This window comes from Ochotona princeps, chromosome X (assembly GCF_030435755.1).
Source record: "Ochotona princeps isolate mOchPri1 chromosome X, mOchPri1.hap1, whole genome shotgun sequence".
Taxonomy (NCBI): Eukaryota; Metazoa; Chordata; class Mammalia; order Lagomorpha; family Ochotonidae; genus Ochotona; species Ochotona princeps.
Genome location: NC_080865.1, coordinates 7,516,239 through 7,530,295, shown reverse-complemented (window position 1 = coordinate 7,530,295; position 14,057 = coordinate 7,516,239).

Here is a 14,057-nt window from a genome sequence, read left to right as displayed (position 1 = left end):
CATAATGGTACACATGTCATACATTTCTCAAAACTCAGAACCTGTACAACTGAAAGAGTGAGCCCTGATAGAAACCATGGACTTAATTATGAAGTGGCAACACTGGACTGGCTCATTTTAAACAAATGTACCACGCTAATTTAAGATGCTAATCATTGGGGGGAAAAGGAAAGATGGAGTGTGGAAGGAAGGGCAGTAGAAAGAAACCCTCTGTATTTCAAAATTTACGTATGTGCATTTAAATATTTATTTTATTCAGGTCAGTGCTGTGACATAATGGGTAAAGTTGTTTCTCCAACCCTGGCATCCCATATGGGTGTCAGTTCGAGTCCCGGCTGCTCCACTTTTCATCCAAACTCCCTGCTTGATGGCCTGGGAAAGCAGTAGAAGATGGTCCAAGTGCTTGAGTTTCTGTTCCCACATGGGAGACCTGGAATAAGTTCCTGGCTCCTGGTTTTGGTGCTATCTAGCTCCAGCCATTGCAGTCATTTGGGAGAGTGAACCAGCAAATGGAAAATATCCCTCTCCCTCCTCCATCTCTTTTTCTGTCTCTTGCTTTCTGCCTGCCCTCCACCCTGTAACTTCGTCTAAAGAAAAAAAAAAAACCATACATGCACAAGGACTTTTTTTTTATTTGAAAGGAAGAGTGACACAGATGCAGAAACAAATGACCATCCCTCAGCTGGTTCCCTCCCCACGTGGCCGTAATGGCTGGGGCTGGGCCAGGCCAAATGCCATGAGGCCAGATGGCATCTAGGTCTTCATGTGAGTGGCAGAGGTCCAACTACTTGAGCCTACTTGGGTGGAAGACCACCATTTTCCAGGCATATTAACAGGGAGTTATTTAGAACTAGAGCAGCTGGGACTAAAACCCTGGTTCTCATATGAAGTCCTGGTGTTGCAATTCCCTGCAATATAATGTCAGCCACCTCTCTATTTAATTCACTGAATTAATACATGTTTTAAAATTAAGCTTAGCATGATGGAAACAATGAATATTGCAGACATCTGGGGACTGAACTAGCAGATGGGAAGATTTCTCACCCACTTGCTTGCTCAATTTAAAGTAAATAAACTTTTGCCTAACAAAAGTAAACCTGTGAGATGGGCATTTAGTGCAACACATCACTTGGGATGCTCATATCCCACATGGCAGTGCCTGGCTGTGCTGCCGATTCCAGCTTCCTGCCAATAGTCACTGTGGGAGGCAGCAGGAGATGGTTCAAGAACTTGGAGTCCCTGGCACTCATGTGAGAGACCTGAATGCCTCTGGCTCCAGGTGTGAGCCAGGCCCATCACTAGCTGTTTTAGAAAATGGGGTAGGGAAATAGAAGGTGGCAGACCTTCTATTCTTTCTGTTTCTCTGTCTTTTATTGTAATTAATCCTATATTTAATTTCATGAGTGACATTTCAGTGTGACAGAGACAGAGAAAGAAAAAGATCTTCCTTCTGCTGGTTCGCTTCTGAAATGGCTACAATGACTACCCACGTCTGCATGTGGGTAGCAGGGTCCCCAACTCTTGGCTCATCTGTTGGCTTTCCCAGTTGCCTTAGCAGAGAATTGGATTGGAATTGGCACAGCCAGAACTTAAACTGGTGTCTATATGGGATGCTACCGTGTGTGTGTGCTAATCAGCCTTGTCAAATGCCATTCCCATAGTTTTTATTTATACTTTAATATTTACAAAACTGTATACATTTGTTATGTATACGTACCATTTCCAAATAGACACACACACACACATGCACAGGGGCTGGTATTGTGGCATAGTACATTAAGCCACTACCAGTGATGCCTGCCATCACTGGGCACCAATTTGAGCCCTGACTATTCCACTTCTGATCCAGTTCCCTGATAATATTCCTAGGAAAGCAGTGGAGGATGGCCCAAGTGCTTGGGCTTCTGCACCCACGTAGGAGACCCAGAGCTCTGGGCTTCTGGCTTCAAACCAGACCAGTCCTGGCTGCTGTGGCCATTTGGGGAATGAACCAGAAGATGGAGGATCTCACTGTATCTCAAATAAAATAAATAAAATAAAATTATCTACACATATACATACATAAACACACATACCATGGAATGCCTAAATTGAATGCACATATAATTACATCATTTTTGTGACAAGCATACTAGAAATCAACTCTGCATTTTTAAAGAATGCAACATTTTGCTATTAAATAAAATCAGAATGTTATACATCAGCTCTCCTAAAATTATTCTCCTATCTAATTGAAAGTTTGCATTCTTGGACCAACATCCCCCAAACATACCCACCCCCCAGCCCTGATAACCACCATGCTGCTCCTATTTCCATGAGCTCAACTTGTTTAGATTCTGCATGCAAGGGAAGTCCTGCACTATTTGTCTTTCTTGCCTAGATTATTTCACTTAGTGTTTCGTCCTCCAGGTTCTTCATGCCATGGCAAATGAAAAAATTTCACTATTTTATAGCTGATTAATATTGTGCTGTGTACATAGAACACAGTTTTTAACTCATTTATCCATTTAGAGGTACTTCTCTTAATTAAATATGTTGGCTATTAGAAACAATACTGTAAGAAATGTAGGAGTGCAGATATTTCTTCAACAGATTGATTGTACTTCCCTTGGATATGTACCAATGGGATTGCTGTATCAGGTGGAAGCTCCATTGTTAATTTTTTAAGGAAATTGTCATTCTTCTTCTCCGTAAATGTTGTGCTAACTTATATCTCCACCAAAACGGTGCACGTGTTCCCTTTCATTCCTATCACAAATATGTTGGTTTTATTTGTCTTTTTTATTTCTTATTTGATCTCACACTGGTAATTTATAGTTGTATATGTTTATGGAATAAAAAGGCCTAGGATTCATTAACTCAGTGTGGAAAAATGAATAGACTTTCACCATCTCAAATATTTATCTTTTTATTGTGAGAATGTTGGAAACATTTTCATAGAAATTTTGGGAAAGAAATACAGTTATTAAGCACATTTACCATACTGCATGGGATCGAGTTTGAGATTTCATACTTTTTAGCCATCACCTGCCCACCCCTAGTCTCTGTAACCACCATTCTACTCTGCTTCTGTGAACGCGGCTGTTTTCAGTTCCACGTAGGAGTGAGATCATGTGGCGTTTCTCTTTTTGTGACTGCTTATTAACATAATGTTCTCTAAGTCCACTCATGTTGTTGAAAATGACAGAATTTCCATCTTTTAAAAGGCTGAATAAAATCCATTGTGTATATACACTACATATTCTTTCTTGAAAAATTCTTATTCATAGAAAGAACATACTGCAAATATTTCATAGAGTCACTTTTTTCAAAGATTCATTTAGTTTTCACTTGAAAGGTAAAGATCTACAGAGAGAAGGAGAGAGAGAGAGAGATCTCCCATCCACTGGTTCACTCCCCAAATAGTGGTAATGGCCAGAGCTGGGTCAGTTTGAAGCCAGGAGCCTGAAGCTTCTTTCTAGTCTCCCACATGCATACAGGATTCCAAGGACTTGAGCCATCCTCCACTGCTTCCGCAGGCCATGAGAAGGGAACTGGATAGCAAGTAGAACAGCCTAGACTCCAACTGGCATGCACATGGAATGCTGGTGCTACAGGCAGAGGTTTAGCCTGATACACCAGTGTGTTGACTTCTCATAGGTACAATTCTAAGAAGATGACCACAACACCCTCTCTCCTTCTCCTCCTTCCTCAATTCTCCTACTTCCAGTTTTCTTCATTTGTTGCAAATACATAATTTCTTTTTTGAATTAAAAAGTATTATTATTTTCCATGATACAGTTCTGTAGGTGTAGGGATTCCTCACACCCCTCCCCATTTTCCCCTATATTACAGTTATACAGTCCTTTAGTAACTGTTACAAGTTTAACATTCTGCTATTTAAGTGTATCATAGTATTGTAGGTATAGACAAAGGTAGAAAATCTAGTATCAAACTGCCATGCAAAACATAAAACAGATATAAGTAAACATGTATATATATATGCACACACACAGAGATATATTCTCATAGATGAACTGTATAATGGGACTAACATACTGAGAATCGAAGATGTGTTACCAACATGTAATTTCAATCCACTCTCTAATTGATATGATCCTAGGCAGCTAGTTCAGGGTCACGAGTTTGGAAGCCATATCTCCCACCTATGTAATCCTTTTTGCCCACGCATGAGTCAAATAATGCTCACCTGTCATTACCTGGAACTGGGGGTTGGGGAGTGTTGCATTGTTGCAAAGCCACTCCCTTCTCAAGACCCTGAAAACCATGTTGGGGAGGAACTGGCTGTTCCTCCGTTTGATTCTCTCTCATGACTCATCACGTTGCTCTCTTGCTTCCTGTGGATGGATGCTGAGGATGGAGAAAGCCCCTGAACATGGCCTACATAAGTCTCTATTCCTCGCCCTCTGTTCACATTGCTTGGGCAAGTCAGTGAAGATGCAAATGCTAAGATTTTTTTTTTTTGTATTTCCATTTTGTTTATTTCAAGAATTCCAGGAGAGGTGAGGCCTGTACAGACTATTAGATTTAATGGAATGTGGGCAGAGAAGCCAGGAAAAGGTAAATACATTTGTGGATGTTTGCAGTTGTCTAAGTGTGTCCAAGTTGTTCTGTGTCTGTTAGGATAACTTATATTGCTGGAGAACATGAAGCATAGGTCTTCAGTTTAATGGATGGATTTCATGGCAATGACCATTTCTTTGTGTCAGGGTTTCAGTTCAGATGAACGGTTGCCTAGCAACTGCAGCTAGTATTAGGAAGGTGCCACTCCAAATATAGTGGCGGTTCCTACAGTGTAGCAGGTGCTGCTGTTGACAAGCTTGGCTAATAAAGACTCCTCTGTACATCTTTTTTTTGAAAGATTTATTTTTTTTTTTATTACAAAGTCAGATATACAGAGAGGAGGAGAGACAGGGAGGAAGATCTTCTGTCCATTGATTCACTGCACAGGTGGCCACAATGGCTGGAGCTGAGCTGCACCGAGGCCAGGAGCCAGGAGCTACCTCCAGGTCTCCCACGCTGGTGCAGGGTCCCAAAGCTTTGGGTCGTCCTCACCTGCTTTCCCAGGCCACAAGCAGGGAACTGGATGGGAAGTGGAGCTGCCGGATTAGAACCAGAGTCCATATGGGATCCCGGCACGTTCAAGGCGAGGACTTTAGCCACTAGGCCTCCACGCCACCGGGCCCTCCTCTGTACATCTTACACTTGGCTCCAGTGTGATCTGTCTCACTCTCTATAACAATAATCACAGGCTTAATGCATCTCCAACGATAATATTCAACTAGTAAAATGCAGAAAGACCAGAGTTCCACAGGAGTGTGAGAGCTAAGAAGCACAATTGAATCGCAAGATGTCTGTTTCATTTCTATACAGTTTTGTGTTCTCTATTCACTGTTATATATCAGAGAAAACATGATAATCATCTTTTTTGAATTGGCTTATTTCACTAATTATAATGGTCATTCATTGCTTTGTTGATAGACACTTAGATTGATTTTGTAAATTGGAAACTGTGAGTAGTTCTGTAAAATGCCGGAGGGGGATGCTGGGGTGGAGAGCAGAGCTATCTCTCCAAAATACCGATTTCAGATCTTCTGGGTAAACATGCAGAAGTAAGATTCCTGGATCATATGATGTTTCCATTTTTATCTTTTTGTGGAAGCTTGTGTGGTATTTCCTAATGGCTGTCCTAATTTGCATTTCACCAATAATGCACAAGGATTCCTTTTTCTCCACGACTTCAATGCATCTTATCTTTTATCTTTTTTCACCATGGCCTTTATGACACGTGTGGGATGATGGCTCAGTGCAGTTTCAATTTGCATTTCCCTACTGAATCGCAACACTGATTCTTTTTCATGTCCCTGCTGGCCTTTTGTACATCTTCTTTAAAGAAATGTCTACTTAGGTCTTTGCCTCACTAAACGGGGGTTAAAAATAGGTGGTGCTTATTTTATTGTTTCTTTCTGCTACATTTCTTTTTTTTAACCATTGAATTGCTTGTTTTCTGTGTATATTCTGAATATTAATCCTTTGTCACATTAATAACTTGAAAATATCTTCTCCCACTCTTTCAGGTATCTCTTTGCTTTGTTGATTCTTTCCTGTGCTGTGCAGAAACTGTTGATTTTAGTGAAATCTCATGTCTGCTTTTGAATTTGTTGCCTATACTTTTGACATCACATCCCAAAAAACCTTTCCAGACCGATCACATGAAGATCTTTCCCTATGTTTCTGCCATTGGTTTGCATTTTCAGGTATTATGTTTGCATCTTTGTTCCAGTTTCTGTAAATAATGTAAGAGAAAAGTCAAATTTCTTTCCTCTGAAACTGGATATTCGTATTGGAATAAGGGCTCATCCTTTTTTTTTAAAGATTTATTTATTTTTATTGGAAAGGCAGATTTACAGAGAGAAGGAGATACAGAAAGATCTTTCATCTGCTGGTTCACTCCCCAAGTGATTGCAATGGTCAAAATCAAACTGATCTGAAGCCAGGAACCAGGAGCCCCTTCCAGATCTCCCATGTGGCCATGAACAGGGATCTGAATGGGAAGAAGAGCAACCAGGTCATGAATCTGTGCCCATATGGGATGCCAATGCTTGAAGGTAGGAGATTAGCCTGTTGAGCCATAGTGGCAGACTCTAGGAGCTCATGCTTACATGCCTAAGTTCAGGATCCATTGCATCCAGACGGCCTCCTGCTTTGTCTTTTTAGGAATGGACACTATGTGGTCAACAATTTAGGGGCTGAGGACAGGGGGAAAGTAGACATAGATCTACAAAGGGAATAACCCACTTGTGCTGAGCACTCCATTTATTGTCTCTTGTTTATTACTACCTGGTATAATTGATTGTACTGGTTACAACATATTTTTATTGCACTTCACTGAAAGATAAGCACTTTATATCAGGTTGGATATAACAAAGCATGATTTAGTGAAAGGAGCAGAGAGACTAAACCACTCGACCCTACTTGTCTGTCCATTGTGCTCTGAGGCTCTCCTACTTGTTTCTTAGTCTCTGGAGGGTTCTGGCAAGACCGTATTATAAGCAAAAGGGACTTGTTTTATTCAAAAGACACTCTGGATTTGTGGGAATGATTTCAGTTAAAGATAGAAAGCATTGATTTTCCTCCATGTCGCTGCAAATGTGTTTCAGCTGGGTAGTGCTGAGAGGAAGAGGGCTGTTTCCTATGGAAGTTCTCACGATGCATTCACTTGACAGTGGCTCATAAGTTACACTGTCCCCCATGAGTTCAGAGCTGCCTGTATCATATACATCTCTCCACCGATGAGCTGAGTGTCTTCCCTCCTTTCTGCTGACTTCTCATCTCCCACATTCTTTTCACAAACCAGGAGTGAACACATTGTTTGACAGGAGCCCTGCATGTGGATTCTCAAGATCCCAAACCCTCAAGATGAAGATGGATGGCAGGTGGCAAAGTCTTGTGAACTCTTACAGTCTTTTGCCCTTTAGCCTTGGATGAGGCCAAAAGGTTGCTCAGAGTCTGACCAAGACAGCAAGGAACTCTCGCCTACTAGGTTTTAACCTTATGGACAATGTTAAGCCATGATTACAGCTGCAGAGAAAGGAAACTGGAAAACTTCAAGACAAGGTTTTAGACCTTGATGTTAATGCCATAGCAACTTCATCTTTTATTAAATTAAAGCATGTTCTGCCTTTTATAAAAAAGAATGTATAAGCATGGCTTCAAATTTCAAATATGTATGATGTAAAAGGAGTGGAAAATGCCTCCCTTTCCTCAGTTCAACCCCTCACTCCCTATCTTCAACAGATGAGTATCTAAACCCTCTCACATGCTTCTAGAAATTCGACATTCCTGCAAGGAATGTATACCTATGTTCCTTATTATTTTGCATTGCATATTTTGCTCTGTATTACCCTTTTCTGACAATTCAGGTGGAATATTTTAATACAACTCTGCAATCAATCTCTTACAACATACAGAACATACCATCACTTAAAAGGCTATTTTTGGTTCTTATTGAGATTCACGTTTCTTAAAATACATTCATTTAAAAATGTCCCAATCAGTGGTTTTTAGCATATTCAGAGCTGTGTACCAGTTACTATTTCCAGGACCTTCTCAGTTTCACAAAAGGAAACCCATATGATAAGCAGTCCATCTCAGCTGACCAACCACCAATGAGCCTTCTTTCTCTAAGGATTTGCTTATCCGGATTCATATAAATGGAACCATACACGTGCAGCCTTTTGTATCTGGCTTCTTTCACTTTGCAGCATTTTAAAACTTATTCTAGATGATACATATATCAGTATTCCATTCCTTTCCATTACTGAATAATATTCCATGGCTATGGATATGCCACATTGTGTTTATCCAGTCTTTAGTTGGTGAGCATTTGGATTACTTTCATGTTTCTGGCTTCTGTGAACAATATAGCTGTGGAAATTTGGGTATCAGAATTTCTCGAGGCATATCTTTTCATTTCTCTTGGGTATATACTAAGAGCAAAGTTGCTGCATGATATGGCAACTCTATACTTAAATGATGAGAAACTACTAAGCTGCATTCCAAAAGAACTGCATCATTTTATATTGTCACTAGAAATGTGTAAAACTTCTAATTTCCCTACATTCTCAGCGAGCTTGTGATTATCTATTTTATCTGCACTTGTAGAGGGGAAATATTGTAATTTTAATTTGCATTTCTCTAGTGAATAAATGATGTGACTATTGGTCATACTTATATCTTCTTCAGAGAAACACCTGTGCAGATGCTGTTCCCATGTTTATTTTTCAATATTATTTACTTATTGAATTATTAGAAAGGCACACACACACACAGAGTTCTCCCATTGCTGCTTGCTTAGGCCTCCAAGCCCACACAATCAGGCTTGGGAATGCCAAAATCAGGAAGAAAAAATTCCACCTGAATCTTCATATTGGTGGCAGGGACCCAAGTACTTGAGCAGTTGCCTGCTTCCTCCCTTGGCACACGTCAGTAGAAGCTGGGATTCTCAAAGTGGATCTTGAACCCAGCAACTCTGATATGGAATACAGACACTTCAAATGGTATCTTAAATGCTACAGCAAATACCTATTCCTGTGTCCACTTCTAAGTTTTATTTTTATTGATTTTTAAGAGCCTGGTATCTTCAACAAATGCTGTTGGGACAATCAGATAGCAGCCTGCAGAAGTAAGAAGCACTATATCCCACCTGTCACCTTTCACAAAAATCAGCTCTGAATGCATCAGGGACCTAAATCTGCACACAGAAACTGTCAAACTATTGGAGGAAAACATAGGAAGCACTCTCTAAGATAGGAATTGGAAAAGACTCCTTAGAAAACCACCAAAAGCACATACAGTCAAAGCCAAAACAAACAAATGCGACAGGTCAATCCCAAAGGGACAGATGTCATAAGTTTTCTCTGTTTGACAACTTTCATGCAAAGTACAAGATCAATAGATATATAGGTAAACATGCATGTATATATAGTAATCTAGAGGAACAGTATAATAGAGACTATCATATTGAGATGGGAAGATCAAAGTGGTATACATCTCTACTTCCAGATCAAAGATCAACTCCCAACAAAACTATTAACTATATCTTGACAATAGGATGATGGACTGTCTTCCATTGTTTATGCCTACAATATCAGGATACATTTAAATAGCAGAATAATGGACTTTTGACTGATTGTGAAGGACTATATTAATGTAATGACATGGGGGAAATCAGTGGGTGGGCAGGGATTTGGAGAGAAAGGATGGGAAATTCTAGAGCCTATGGAAATATATCATAAGATGAATAAAGTTATTTACATATTATAGATACTAGGTTTTTCTTGGGTATATGATTTAAAGATATCTTCTCCCATTTTGTGAATTTTCTAATGTCTATTTGTGGCATGTAAATTTGTAATTTAACAAAGCCAATACATATGTATTTTCTGTTGAAGCTTGTATGAGAGAACCTGAAAAAGTTCATGGATGTAGAATTGAAAGATAATTTCATTTGGGACTACAAGCTTTTTACTTTTCATTTGTTCAACTCTTTAAATTTAATAATACCATTAAGTCCTTGACTACAAGTAAAGTAAAAATGGTATGTCAAAAAATCAACTCAAGTTAAAAAATTAAAGAAAACATTTTAATAAAAAGAAAAATACAAGTATGAATTACTAATTTTTTATTATATGCATGTTCCATAAAATCTTAAGTATGGCTTTTGAAATATTGGACAATGTGGGAAAATAGTTGAAAATTAATCAACTATATAGATTTATTGTAGACTTTCAGATTGATTTCACTAATAGTAAATTTGATATTACAAAGTATATGATCTTTATTTTATTTAAGATCATTTCTACTATTCTGGTTCCATTGCATTTCCATATGAGGTTTAGGAACAGGTTGATAATTTCTGTAACAACAACAAAAAAGGCAACTGTTATCCTGATAGGGATTATATTGAAACTATAGATCAATTTGACATTGTATCTTCTAATCCATGAAAATGAGATGTATTGCCGTTGATGTATTTTCAATATTTTAGTGGTTTTCACGAAGTATAAAAGTTGAGTGCTTGTTGGTTAAATTTATTCCCAATTATTTTAATTTTTAAGGAAATCGAATTGGCATTAATAACTGTCTTCAGATTGTTTCCTTACCCCAATTATATAAAGTTTATGGAGCCACGGCTGGTGCTATGGCACAGCAGTTTAAGCCACTGCCTGCAATGCTGGTATCCCCTGTGGGTGCCAGTTTAAGTCCTCACTGCTCCACTTCCCATCTGGCTCCCCGCCAATAACCTGGGAAAGCAGTGGAAGGTGTCCCAAGTCCTTGAGCCCCTGCACTCACATGGGAAACCTGGAAGAAGCTCCTAGCTAGACTTTGACCCAGTCCAGCACTAACTGTTGTGGCCATTTGGGGAGTGAACCAGGAGATGGAAGACTTCTCTCCCTCTGTTGTGTCTTTCCCTCTCTCTCTACTTTTGAAATAATCCTTTAAAAGCAGAAATACAGTTCACTTTTTTAATAATTTTTTTTCTTATATCTTGCAACCTTGCTAACCTCAGTTATTAGCTCTAAATGTTTTGGAAGATTTCTTAAGATTTTCTATATAAAGGAACAGCCCATCTTTACTTCTTTCTTATCAAATCTGGATGACTTTGATTCCATTTTCTTGCCTAATTACCTGGCTAGAATGTTCAGCACAGTTGTAATTAGATGCAGTGAGAGCAGACATTCTTGTCCTCCTCTTTGATCTTAAGGAGGAAGCTTCCTGTCTCCCACCACCATGTACTCTGTTGGCACTAGGTTTTTAATATATACTTTTTATCAGGTTGAGGACATTTCTAATCGTCATTTGATGAGTTGCTTGTTTTAAAGCATGAAAATCACAAATTTTGTCAAAATCCTTTTCTGTATGTCTTAAGATAGTTCTGTAATCTGTCTTCTAATTGCTGTGGCATGTTACATTGGATATTGGTCTGCTGGATTCCCTCACAGGTCTTAGTCACTCAGAAGAGCAAAAAGATGAAAGTAGAGGATGACTTTGGACTTTATTTATTTTTTGTCTCCAGGTAGGAAGAAATCGGGTCCACCCATTCCCAAAGGTGAGATATGAGTGAATCAAGAATGTTAACAGTTTACATTGCTCTATCCTTTAAGTGGGAGGACACAAATTAAATATGTTTCCCAGAGCTAGAGCAAAGCTTTAGATAAGTCAGAAAGGGGAGAAAAAAGAGGAAAAAATAACAGTCTGCCAGTCCAGCACCTCCCACTCACCTTGCATTCCAACAGTGATCTCCAGGAAACTCTAACATTAACCCTATACTTGCTAAATTTACTACTAAGGATTGTCAGTGAGACAAAGAATTAAAAAATCGTTTTTGACTAATGCACTTAGATGTGTTGTAGTCGATTCTGAGTCACAATGACAAAATACTGTAAATTGGATAGATTAAAAGCATTTATCATATACATGTTCACAGAGCAGGAGGCCCAAAACCATGGTGCTTTTAAGGGTATGAATTCCACCAAAGGGAAACCTCCCCTCAAGATTTCTTCTAAATCCAATTACCTCCAAAAGGCTCCATTGCCAAATAGCAGCACAATGAACTCAGACACAAGCCTTTAGGTCACAGCAGGAGGTATGATAACATTTGCTTAATTTCATATATTCTAAGTGGGATCATCCCAATCTTAAAAAATGGAAGAAAAATATTAGTGAGGTTTTCCTTTTGCCCATGTTGAAAATATTAGGATTTATATTCTTTGAGTGTTCCTAGAAAAATAAATGTTTTTTAAAAAGTTATTTATGTATTTATTTATTTACTTATTTTGCCTCTCAGAAGCTCAGGAAATAAAAGAGAATATGAAACAAGAGACAATTTCCAGATAGAGATTTAGTTTTGGAATCCTAAAAAGCAGTTACAATATGCTAATAAAGCTCTCAGATTTTCACCTTTACAGGGTAGTGCTTATACAGCTCAAAGTGATTATTTTGAGGGGCTCAAACTGGATCGTAGAGCATATGCAACCCTTGCTTGTCCCTTGGACTTGAACTGTAGCATATGGGTTGGCAACAGCTTGGTTTTACTGCTGCTGAGGAAAAGCCACTGGCTTATTTTGGAGTTAGGAATTTCCAGATCCTAGTAGTGACCTGGACCTGATTCTAACCTGCGAATGCTTGCTGTGGGCTATTTCAGTGTGAGCGGGAACTGTGCAGAATTCAAAGCAAGTGTGGACTTTGTCACCAGAACTGATTTTGACACCATTGTGTGTATGTGTGTGTTGAGATGATATAGATAGATAGATAGATAGATAGATAGATAGATAGATAGATAGATAGGCAGATCTATAGAGAGAGAACACTCATTTCTGAAGTCCCACTTCTACAAAACCATAGGTATGCAGGCTGCACCATCAGGAACACTTCAGGTGGCCGCAAGGAGGGATTTCTTCTCTGATAAAATAATCTCAAATCGAACTCCGGATTGGCTTCCATTTCTGATGCCAAGGCCAGATCTTTAACTTGCTTTCTCCTCACCAAACTGTAAAGTTAGGAATAGACATAGCACCCTTCACTCATTCGTGACAGATGAAACTCTAGACCCATTTCTGGGGGTGTTCCATTGCCATAGATGCTGTGTCTCATTTTCTGGATTAATTTTTGCAGCAAAGGATCAATAGTCTTACTTTATCTCTCTCGCCTTTCTCCTAGTACACACCTCAGGAAGGCAGTTATTCAATGCAGTGTTCTCAGGAAAGCTTTTGTTCAGCTACTTATCTAAGATATCACAACAAAAGAAATGGAAGATGATGTCAACCCATTTTGCAACATTTTTTTTTAAGTCTAGGGTTTTATCATGACTATTTCCTGAATATGCATAATCTGGTTTACATCATTGTTGCGTGTGTGTGTGTGTGTGTGTGTGTGAAAATGCTTTATTTTTATACCTGTTTCATACAAACCATCTAGGAAAAAAAAACAAATTAAAACATGATGGGGGAAATTGCAATGTTGTGATTATTGAGTGAAGCATCATGATGCTTCAGAAATGAAAATCCAAAGCCTGCCTCCCATGGAAGCATGAGGGCAGGAGAAGGGGAATGGACAAAGGTTAATAATTTTTTTTTATATTTATTTTTTTAGTACTGCTCCTGAATTTTTTTCGCAAATACTCACTGCCCTAGGAATATGCCTCCGGATGCTGTTAAACCAAGGCTCATAAACCAATGTCATGCATCAGCAAAGCTGTTGGGAACATGAATTCCTTGGATTAGACCAGATATAAACCTTGGGCAGGACAGCCTATGATGGAGGCCTCACTGGGGGCCCTGGTAAACTCTGCTGTTTAATGCTGGTCTTCTTCGGAGTTTCCAAACAATTTTGGACTTTGGGTTGCTGGGGGTACCGGAAGTGCATTCTGGCATTGTATTTCTTGTTGTGTACCCTATGATGGCATTTCTTTAGGCCTGGAAGCATTTCAGGCAGGCTTCACTTTTTAGCCAGAGTGGGGTTGAAGCTGGATGGGTTTAAAAAGTTAATACAGAAAC